Source organism: Anopheles gambiae, chromosome X (assembly GCF_943734735.2).
Source record: "Anopheles gambiae chromosome X, idAnoGambNW_F1_1, whole genome shotgun sequence".
Taxonomy (NCBI): Eukaryota; Metazoa; Arthropoda; class Insecta; order Diptera; family Culicidae; genus Anopheles; species Anopheles gambiae.
Genome location: NC_064600.1, coordinates 27,993,913 through 28,005,269, shown reverse-complemented (window position 1 = coordinate 28,005,269; position 11,357 = coordinate 27,993,913).

The following is an 11,357-nucleotide window of genomic DNA, read 5'->3' as shown; positions in this document are numbered from 1 at the left end:
GCATATCATTAAGTGTGAATTCTGTCCGCGCCATATTCAAACCAATAAGCGGCGCGTAGGGTAAGTGTGCGTGTGTGTGCTCATAAATATTAGTGTACCACTCCGGATACATACCGCATATCATTAAGTGTGTATTCTGTGCGCGCCATATTCAAACTTATAAGCGGCGCATAGTGTAAGTGTGTGAATGTGTGCTCATAAATATTAGTGTACCACTCCGGATACATACCGCATATCATTAAGTGTGAATTCTGTCCGCGCCATATTCAAACCAATAAGCGGCGCGTAGGGTAAGTGTGCGTGTGTGTGCTCATAAATATTAGTGTACCACTCCGGATACAAACTGCAAATCATTAAGTATGTATTCTGTGCGCGCCATATTCAAACCAATAAGCGGCGCGTAGTGCCAGTGTGTCAATGTGTGCTCATAAATATTAGTGTACCACTCCGGATACAAACCGCATATCATTAAGTGTGTATTCTGTGCGCGCCATATTCAAACCAATAAGCGGCGCGTAGTGCCAGTGTGTCAATGTGTGCTCATAAATATTAGTGTACCACTCCGGATACAAACTGCAAATCATTAAGTGTGTATTCTGTGCGCGCCATATTCAAACCAATAAGCGGCGCGTAGTGCCAGTGTGTCAATGTGTGCTCATAAATATTAGTGTACCACTCCGGATACAAACTGCAAATCATTAAGTGTGTATTCTGTGCGCGCCATATTCAAACTTATAAGCGGCGCGTAGTGTCTGTGTGTATATTTGTGTGTGTGTGCTAATAAATAATAGTGTACCACTCCGGATACAAACCGCATATCATTAAGTGTGTATTCTGTGCGCGCCATATTCAAACTTATAAGCGGTGCGTAGTGTAAGTGTGCGTGTGTGTGCTCATGAATAATAGTGTACCACTCCGGATACAAACCGCATATCATTAAGTGTGTATTCTGTGAGCGCCATATTCAAACTTATAAGCGGCGCATAGTGTGAGTGTGTGAATGTGTGCTCATAAATATTAGTGTACCACTCCGGATACATACCGCATATCATTAAGTGTGAATTCTGTCCGCGCCATATTCAAACCAATAAGCGGCGCGTAGGGTAAGTGTGCGTGTGTGTGCTCATAAATATTAGTGTACCACTCCGGATACAAACTGCAAATCATTAAGTATGTATTCTGTGCGCGCCATATTCAAACCAATAAGCGGCGCGTAGTGCCAGTGTGTCAATGTGTGCTCATAAATATTAGTGTACCACTCCGGATACAAACTGCAAATCATTAAGTGTGTATTCTGTGCGCGCCATATTCAAACTTATAAGCGGCGCGTAGTGTCTGTGTGTATATTTGTGTGTGTGTGCTAATAAATAATAGTGTACCACTCCGGATACAAACCGCATATCATTAAGTGTGTATTCTGTGCGCGCCATATTCAAACTTATAAGCGGTGCGTAGTGTAAGTGTGCGTGTGTGTGCTCATGAATAATAGTGTACCACTCCGGATACAAACCGCATATCATTAAGTGTGTATTCTGTGCGCGCCATATTCAAACTTATAAGCGGCGCATAGTGTAAGTGTGTGAATGTGTGCTCATAAATATTAGTGTACCACTCCGGATACATACCGCATATCATTAAGTGTGAATTCTGTCCGCGCCATATTCAAACCAATAAGCGGCGCGTAGGGTAAGTGTGCGTGTGTGTGCTCATAAATATTAGTGTACCACTCCGGATACATACCGCATATCATTAAGTGTGTATTCTGTGCGCGCCATATTCAAACTTATAAGCGGCGCGTAGTGCCAGTGTGTGAATGTGTGCTTATGAATATTAGTGTACCACTCCGGATACAAACCGCATATCATTAAGTGTGTATTCTGTGCGCGCCATTTTGAAAATTATAAGCGGCGCGTAGCGCTAGTGTGTATGTGTACTCATAAATATTAGTGTACCACTCCGGATACATACCGCATATCATTAAGTGTGTATTCTGTGCGCGCCATATTGAAAATTATAAGCGGTGCGTCGTGTGAGTGTGTGAATGTGTGCTCATAAATATTAGTGTACCACTCCGGATACAAACCGCATATCATTAAGTGTGTATTCTGTGCGCGCCATATTCAAACTAATAAGCAGCGCGTAGTGCCAGTGTGTATGTGTGTGTTATTGTGCTCATAAATAAAAGTGTACCACTCCGGATACAATCCGCATATCATTAAGTGTGTATTCTGTGCGCGCCATATTCAAACTAATAAGCGGCGCGTAGTGCCAGTGTGTAAGTGTGTGAATGTGTGCTCATAAATAATAGTGTACCACTCCGGATACAAACCGCATATCATTGAGTGTGTATTCTGTGCGTGCCATATTCAAACTTATAAGCGGCGCGTAGTGCCAGTGTGTGTATGTGTACTCATAAATATTAGTGTACCACTCCGGATACAAACCGCATATCATTCAGTGTGTATTCTGTGCACGCCATATTCAAACCAATAAGCGGCGCGTAGCGCTAGTGTGTATGTGTGCTCATGAATAATAGTGTACCACTCCGGATACAAACTGCATATCATTAAGTGTGTATTCTGTGCACGCCATATTCAAACCAATAAGCGGCACGTAGTGCCAGTGTGTGTGTGTGTGTTTGCTTATGAATAATAGTGTACCACTCCGGATACAAACCGCATATCATTCAGTGTGTATTCTGTGCACGCCATATTCAAACCAATAAGCGGCGCGTAGCGCTAGTGTGTATGTGTGCTCATGAATATTAGTGTACCACTCCGGATACAAACCGCATATCATTAAGTGTGTATTCTGTGCGCGCCATATTCAAACTAATAAGCGGCACGTAGTGCCAGTGTGTGTGTGTGTGTTTGCTCATGAATAATAGTGTACCACTCCGGATACAAACCGCATATCATTAAGTGTGTATTCTGTGCGTGCCATATTCAAACCAATAAGCGGCGCGTAGTGCCAGTGTGTGTATGTGTACTCATAAATATTAGTGTACCGCTCCGGATACAAACCGCATATCATTGAGTGTGTATTCTCTGCGCGCCATATTGAAAATTATAAGCAGCGCGTAGTGTAAGTGTGCGTGTGTGTGCTCATAAATATTAGTGTACCACTCCGGATACAAACCGCATATCATTAAGTGTGTATTCTGTGCGCGCCATATTCAAACTAATAAGCGGTGCGTAGTGCCAGTGTGTATGTGTGTGTGAATGTGTGCTCATGAATATTAGTGTACCACTTCGGATACAAACCGCATATCATTAAGTGTGTATTCTGTGCGCGCCATATTCAAACTTATAAGCGGCGCGTAGTGTAAGTGTGCGTGTGTGTGCTCATGAATAATAGTGTACCACTCCGGATACAAACCACATATCATTAAGTGTGTATTCTGTGCGCGCCATATTCAAACTTATAAGCGGCGCGTAGCGCTAGTGTGTATGTGTACTCATAAATATTAGTGTACCACTCCGGATACAAACCGCATATCATTAAGTGTGTATTCTGTGCGCGCCATATTGAAAATTATTAGCAGCGCATAGTGTAAGTGTGTATGTTTGCGCATGTATATTAGTGTACCACTCCGGATACAAACCGCATATCATTGAGAGTGTATTCTGTGCGCGCCATATTGAAAATTATAAGCAGCGCGTAGTGTAAGTGTGCGTGTGTGTGCTCATAAATATTAGTGTACCACTCCGGATACAAACCGCATATCATGAAGTGTGTATTCTGTGCGCGCCATATTCAAACTTATAAGTGGTGCGTAGTGTAAGTGTGTGAATGTGTGCTCATAAATAATAGTGTACCACTCCGGATACAAACTGCATATCATTAAGTGTGTATTCTGTGCGCAACATATTGAAAATTATAAGCAGCGCGTAGTGTAAGTGTGTGTGTGTGTGCTCATAAATAATAGTGTACCACTCCGGATACAAACTGCATATCATTGAGTGTGTATTCTCTGCGCGCCATATTGAAAATTATAAGCAGCGCGTAGTGTAAGTGTGCGTGTGTGTGCTCATAAATAATAGTGTACCACTCCGGATACAAACCGCATATCATTGAGTGTGTATTCTGTGCGCGCCATATTGAAAATTATAAGCAGCGCGTAGTGTCTGTGTGTATGTGTGCGTGTGTGTGCTCATAAATATTAGTGTACCGCTCCGGATACAAACTGCATATCATTAAGTGTGTATTCTGTGCGCGCCATATTGAAAATTATAAGCAGCGCGTAGTGCCTGTGTGTGTGTGTGCTCATAAATATTAGTGTACCACTCCGGATACAAACCGCATATCATTGAGTGTGTATTCTGTGCGCGCCATATTGAAAATTATAAGCAGCGCGTAGTGTCTGTGTGTATGTGTGCGTGTGTGTGCTCATAAATATTAGTGTACCGCTCCGGATACAAACTGCATATCATTAAGTGTGTATTCTGTGCGCGCCATATTGAAAATTATAAGCAGCGCGTAGTGTCTGTGTGCGTGTGTGTGCTCATAAATATTAGTGTACCGCTCCGGATACAAACTGCATATCATTAAGTGTGTATTCTGTGCGCGCCATATTGAAAATTATAAGCAGCGCGTAGTGCCAGTGTGTGTGTGTGCTCATAAATATTAGTGTACCGCTCCGGATACAAACCGCATATCATTGAGTGTGTATTCTGTGCGCGCCATATTGAAAATTATAAGCAGCGCGTAGTGTCTGTGTGTATGTGTGCGTGTGTGTGCTCATAAATAATAGTGTACCACTCCGGATACAAACCGCATATCATTTATTGTGTATTCTGTGCGCGCCATATTCAAACTTATAAGCAGCGCGTAGCGCTAGTGTGAATGTGTGCTCATAAATATTAGTGTACCACTCCGGATACAAACCGCATATCATTGAGTGTGTATTCTGTGCGCGCCATTGACAAACTAATAAGCGGCGCGTAGCTCTAGTGTGTATGTGTACTCATAAATATTAGTGTACCACTCCGGATACAAACTGCATATCATTAAGTGTGTATTCTGTGCGCGCCATATTGAAAATTATAAGCGGCGCGTAGTGTAAGTGTGCGTGTGTGTGCTCATAAATATTAGTGTACCACTCCGGATACAAACCGCATATCATTAAGTGTGTATTCTGTGCGCGCCATATTGAAAATTATAAGCAGCGCGTAGTGTAAGTGTGCGTGTGTGTGCTCATAAATATTAGTGTACCACTCGGGATACAAACCGCATATCATTAAGTGTGTATTCTGTGCGCGCCATATTGAAAATTACAAGCGGCGCGTAGTGTAAGTGTGTGTGTGTGTGCTCATTAATAGTAGTGTACCACTCCGGATACAAACCGCATATCATTGAGTGTGTATTCTGTGCGCGCCATATTGAAAATTATAAGCGGCGCGTAGTGTAAGTGTGTGTGTGTGTGCTCATTAATAGTAGTGTACCACTCCGGATACAAACCGCATATCATTGAGTGTGTATTCTGTGCGCGCCATTGTCAAACTTATAAGCGGCGCGTAGCTCTAGTGTGTATGTGTACTCATAAATATTAGTGTACCACTCCGGATACAAACTGCATATCATTAAATGTGTATTCTGTGCGCGCCATATTTAAACTTATAAGCGGCGCGTAGCGCTAGTGTGCATGTGTACTCATAAATATTAGTGTACCACTCCGGATACAAACTGCATATCATTGAGTGTGTATTCTGTGCGCGCCATATTCAATCTTATAAGCGGTGCGTAGTGCCAGTGTGTGAATGTGTACTCATAAATATTAGTGTACCACTCCGGATACAAACTGCATATCATTAAGTGTGTATTCTGCGCACGCCATATTCAAACCAATAAGCGGTACGTAGTGCCAGTGTGTGTGTGTGTGTTTGCTTATGAATAATAGTGTACCACTCCGGATACAAACCGCATATCATTTAGTGTGTATTCTGTGCACGCCATATTCAAACCAATAAGCGGCGCGTAGCGCTAGTGTGTATGTGTGCTCATGAATAATAGTGTACCACTCCGGATACAAACTGCATATCATTAAGTGTGTATTCTGTGCACGCCATATTCAAACCAATAAGCGGCACGTAGTGCCAGTGTGTATGTGTGTGTTTGCTTATGAATAATAGTGTACCACTCCGGATACAAACCGCATATCATTCAGTGTGTATTCTGTGCGCGCCATTTTGAAAATTATAAGCGGCGCGTAGCGCTAGTGTGTATGTGTACTCATAAATATTAGTGTACCACTCCGGATACAAACCGCATATCATTAAGTGTGTATTCTGTGCGTGCCATATTCAAACTTATAAGCGGCACGTAGTGCCAGTGTGTGTGTGTACTCATAAATATTAGTGTACCACTCCGGATACAAACCGCATATCATTAAGTGTGTATTCTGTGCGCGCCATATTCAAACCAATAAGCGGCGCGTAGTGTCTGTGTGCATGTGTGTGTGTGTGTGCTCATGAATATTAGTGTACCACTCCGGATACAAACCGCATATCATTAAGTGTGTATTCTGTGCGCGCCATATTCAAACTTATAAGCGGCGCGTAGTGCCAGTGTGTGAATGTGTGCTTATGAATATTAGTGTACCACTCCGGATACAAACCGCATATCATTCAGTGTGTATTCTGTGCACGCCATATTCAAACCAATAAGCGGCGCGTAGCGCTAGTGTGTATGTGTGCTCATGAATAATAGTGTACCACTCCGGATACAAACTGCATATCATTGAGTGTGTATTCTGTGCGCGCCATATTCAAACTTATAAGCGGTGCCTAGTGTAAGTGTGTATGTGTGCTCATGAATAATAGTGTACCACTCCGGATACAAACCGCATATCATTAAGTGTGTATTCTGTGCGCGCCATATTAAAACTAATAAGCGGCGCGTAGCACTAGTGTGTGTGTAAGCTCATGAATATGAGTGTACCACTCCGGATACAAACCGCATATCATTAAGTGTTTATTCTGTGCGCGCCATATTCAAACTAATAAGCGGCGCGTAGTGTCTGTGTGTATATTTGTGTGTGTGTGCTCATAAATAATAGTGTACCACTCCGGATACAAACCGCATATCATTAAGTGTGTATTCTGTGCGCGCCATATTCAAACCAATAAGCGGCGCGTAGTGCCAGTGTGTCAATGTGTGCTCATAAATATTAGTGTACCACTCCGGATACAAACTGCAAATCATTAAGTGTGTATTCTGTGCGCGCCATATTCAAACTAATAAGCGGCGCGTAGTGTCTGTGTGTATATTTGTGTGTGTGTGCTCATAAATAATAGTGTACCACTCCGGATACAAACCGCATATCATTAAGTGTGTATTCTGTGCGCGCCATATTCAAACCAATAAGCGGCGCGTAGTGCCAGTGTGTCAATGTGTGCTCATAAATATTAGTGTACCACTCCGGATACAAACCGCATATCATTAAGTGTGTTTTCTGTGCGCGCCATATTCAAACCAATAAGCGGCGCGTAGTGTCTGTGTGTATGTGTGTGTGTGTGTGTGCTCATGAAGAATAGTGTACCACTCCGGATACAAACCGCATATCATTAAGTGTGTATTCTGTGCGCGCCATATTCAAACTTATAAGCGGCGCGTAGTGCCAGTGTGTGTGTGTGCTCATGAATATTAGTGTACCACTCCGGATACAAACCGCATATCATTAAGTGTGTATTCTGTGCGCGCCATATTAAAACTAATAAGCGGCGCGTTGCGCTAGTGTGTATGTGTACTCATAAATATTAGTGTACCACTCCGGATACAAACCGCATATCATTAAGAGTGTATTCTGTGCGCGCCATATTCAAACCAATAAGCGGCGCGTAGTGCCAGTGTGTCAATGTGTGCTCATAAATATTAGTGTACCACTCCGGATACAAACCGCATATCATTAAGTGTGTATTCTGTGCGCGCCATATTCAAACCAATAAGCGGCGCGTAGTGCCAGTGTGTCAATGTGTGCTCATAAATATTAGTGTACCACTCCGGATACAAACCGCATATCATTAAGTGTGTATTCTGTGCGCGCCATATTCAAACTTATACGCGGCGCGTAGTGTATGTGTGCGTGTGTGTGCTCATGAATAATAGTGTACCACTCCGGATACAAACTGCATATCATTGAGTGTGTATTCTATGCGCGCCATATTGAAACTAATAAGCGGCGCGTAGCGCTAGATTGTATGTGTACTCATAAATATTAGTGTACCACTCCGGATACAAACTGCATATCATAAAGTGTGTATTCTGTGCGCGCCATATTCAAACTTATAAGCGGCGCGTAGCGCCAGTGTGTATGTGTGCTCATTAATATTAGTGTACCACTCCGGATACAAACCGCATATCATTAAGTGTGTTTTCTGTGCGCGCCATATTCAAACCAATAAGCGGCGCGTAGTGTCTGTGTGTATGTGTGTGTGTGTGTGTGCTCATGAAGAATAGTGTACCACTCCGGATACAAACCGCATATCATTAAGTGTGTATTCTGTGCGCGCCATATTCAAACTTATAAGCGGCGCGTAGTGCCAGTGTGTGTGTGTGCTCATGAATATTAGTGTACCACTCCGGATACAAACTGCATATCATTGAGTGTGTATTCTATGCGCGCCATATTGAAACTAATAAGCGGCGCGTAGCGCTAGATTGTATGTGTACTCATAAATATTAGTGTACCACTCCGGATACAAACTGCATATCATTAAGTGTGTATTCTGTGCGCGCCATATTCAAACTTATATGCGGCGCGTAGCGCTAGTTTGTATGTGTACTCATAAATATTAGTGTACCACTCCGGATACAAACTGCATATCATTAAGTGTGTATTCTGTGCGCGCCATATTCAAACTAATAAGCGGCGCGTAGCGCCAGCGTGTATGTGTGCTCATTAATATTAGTGTACCACTCCGGATACAAACTGCATATCATAAAGTGTGTATTCTGTGCGCGCCATATTCAAACTTATACGCGGCGCGTAGTGTATGTGTGCGTGTGTGTGCTCATAAATATTAGTGTACCACTCCGGATACAAACCGCATATCATTAAGAGTGTATTCTGTGCGCGCCATATTCAAACTTATACGCGGCGCGTAGTGCCAGTGTGTGTGTGTGTGTGTGCTCATAAATAATAGTGTACCACTCCGGATACAAACCGCATATCATTGAGTGTGTATTCTGTGCGCGCCATATTGAAAATTATAAGCAGCGCGTAGTGTCTGTGTGTATGTGTGCGTGTGTGTGCTCATAAATATTAGTGTACCGCTCCGGATACAAACTGCATATCATTAAGTGTGTATTCTGTGCGCGCCATATTGAAAATTAGAAGCAGCGCGTAGTGTAAGTGTGCGTGTGTGTGCTCAAAAATATTAGTGTACCACTCCGGATACAAACCGCATATCATTGAGTGTGTATTCTGTGCGCGACATATTAAAAATTATAAGCAGCACGTAGTGTCTGTGTGTATGTGTGCGTGTGTGTGCTCATAAATATTAGTGTACCGCTCCGGATACAAACTGCATATCATTGAGTGTGTATTCTATGCGCGCCATATTCAAACTAATCAGCGGCGCGTAGTGCCAGTGTGTGTGTGTGTGTGTGCTCATAAATAATAGTGTACCACTCCGGATACAAACCGCATATCATTGAGTGTGTATTCTGTGCGCGCCATATTGAAAATTATAAGCAGCGCGTAGTGTCTGTGTGTATGTGTGCGTGTGTGTGCTCATAAATATTAGTGTACCGCTCCGGATACAAACTGCATATCATTAAGTGTGTATTCTGTGCGCGCCATATTGAAAATTAAAAGCAGCGCGTAGTGCCAGTGCGTGTGTGTGCTCATAAATATTAGTGTACCACTCCGGATACAAACTGCATATCATTGTGCGTGTATTCTGTGCGCGCCATATTCAAACTTATAAGCGGCGCGTAGCGCTAGTGTGTATGTGTACTCATAAATATTAAAGTACCACTCCGGATACAAACCGCATATCATCGAGTGTGTATTCTGTGCGCGCCATATTCAAACTAATAAGCGGCGCGTAACTCTAGTGTGTATGTGTACTCATAAATATTAGTGTACCACTCCGGACACAAACCGCATATCATTAAGTGTGTATTCTGTGCGCGCCATATTGAAAATTATAAGCGGCGCGTAGCGCTAGTGTGTATGAGTACTTATAAATATTAGTGTACCACTCCGGATACAAACCGCATATCATTAAGTATGTATTCTGTGCCTGCCATATTCAAACTTATAAGCGGCGCGTAGTGCCAGTGTGTGTGTGTGTGCTCATAAATATTAAAGTACCACTCCGGATACAAACCGCATATCATTGAGTGTGTATTCTGTGCGCGCCATTGTCAAACTAATAAGCAGCGCGTAGCTCTAGTGTGTATGTGTACTCTTAAATATTAGTGTACCACTCCGGATACAAACTGCATATCATTGAGTGTGTATTCTGTGCGCGCCATATTCAAACCAATAAGCGGCGCGTAGTGTCTGTGTGTGTGTGTGTGTGTGTGTGTGTGTGTGTGTGTGTGTGCTCATGAATATTAGTGTACCACTCCGGATACAAACTGCATATCATTGAGTGTGTATTCTGTGCGCGCCATATTCAAACTTATAAGCGGTGCGTAGTGTAAGTGTGTGAATGTGTGCTCATAAATATTAGTGTACCACTCCGGATACAAACTGCATATCATTAAGTGTGTATTCTGTGCGCGCCATATTCAAACCAATAAGCGGCGCGTAGTGTCTGTGTGTATGTGTGTGTGTGTGTGCTCATGAATATTAGTGTACCACTCCGGATACAAACCGCATATCATTAAGTGTGTATTCTGTGCGCGCCATATTCAAACTTATAAGCGGCGCGTTGCGCTAGTGTGTATGTGTACTCATAAATATTAGTGTACCACTCCGAATACAAACCGCATATCATTGAGTGTGTATTCTGTGCGTGCCATATTGAAATTAAAAGCGGCGCGTAGTGTAAGTGTGCGTGTGTGTGTGCTCATAAATATTAGTGTACCACTCCGGATACAAACCGCATATCATTGAGTGTGTATTCTGTGCGCGCCATATTCAAACTTATAAGCGGTGCGTAGTGTAAGTGTGCGTGTGTGTGCTCATGAATAATAGTGTACCACTCCGGATACAAACCGCATATCATTAAGTGTGTATTCTGTGCGCGCCATATTCAAACTTATAAGCGGTGCGTAGTGTAAGTGTGCGTGTGTGTGCTCATGAATAATAGTGTACCACTCCGGATACAAACCGCATATCATTAAGTGTGTATTCTGTGCGCGCCATATTCAAACTTATAAGCGGCGCGTAGTGCCAGTGTGTG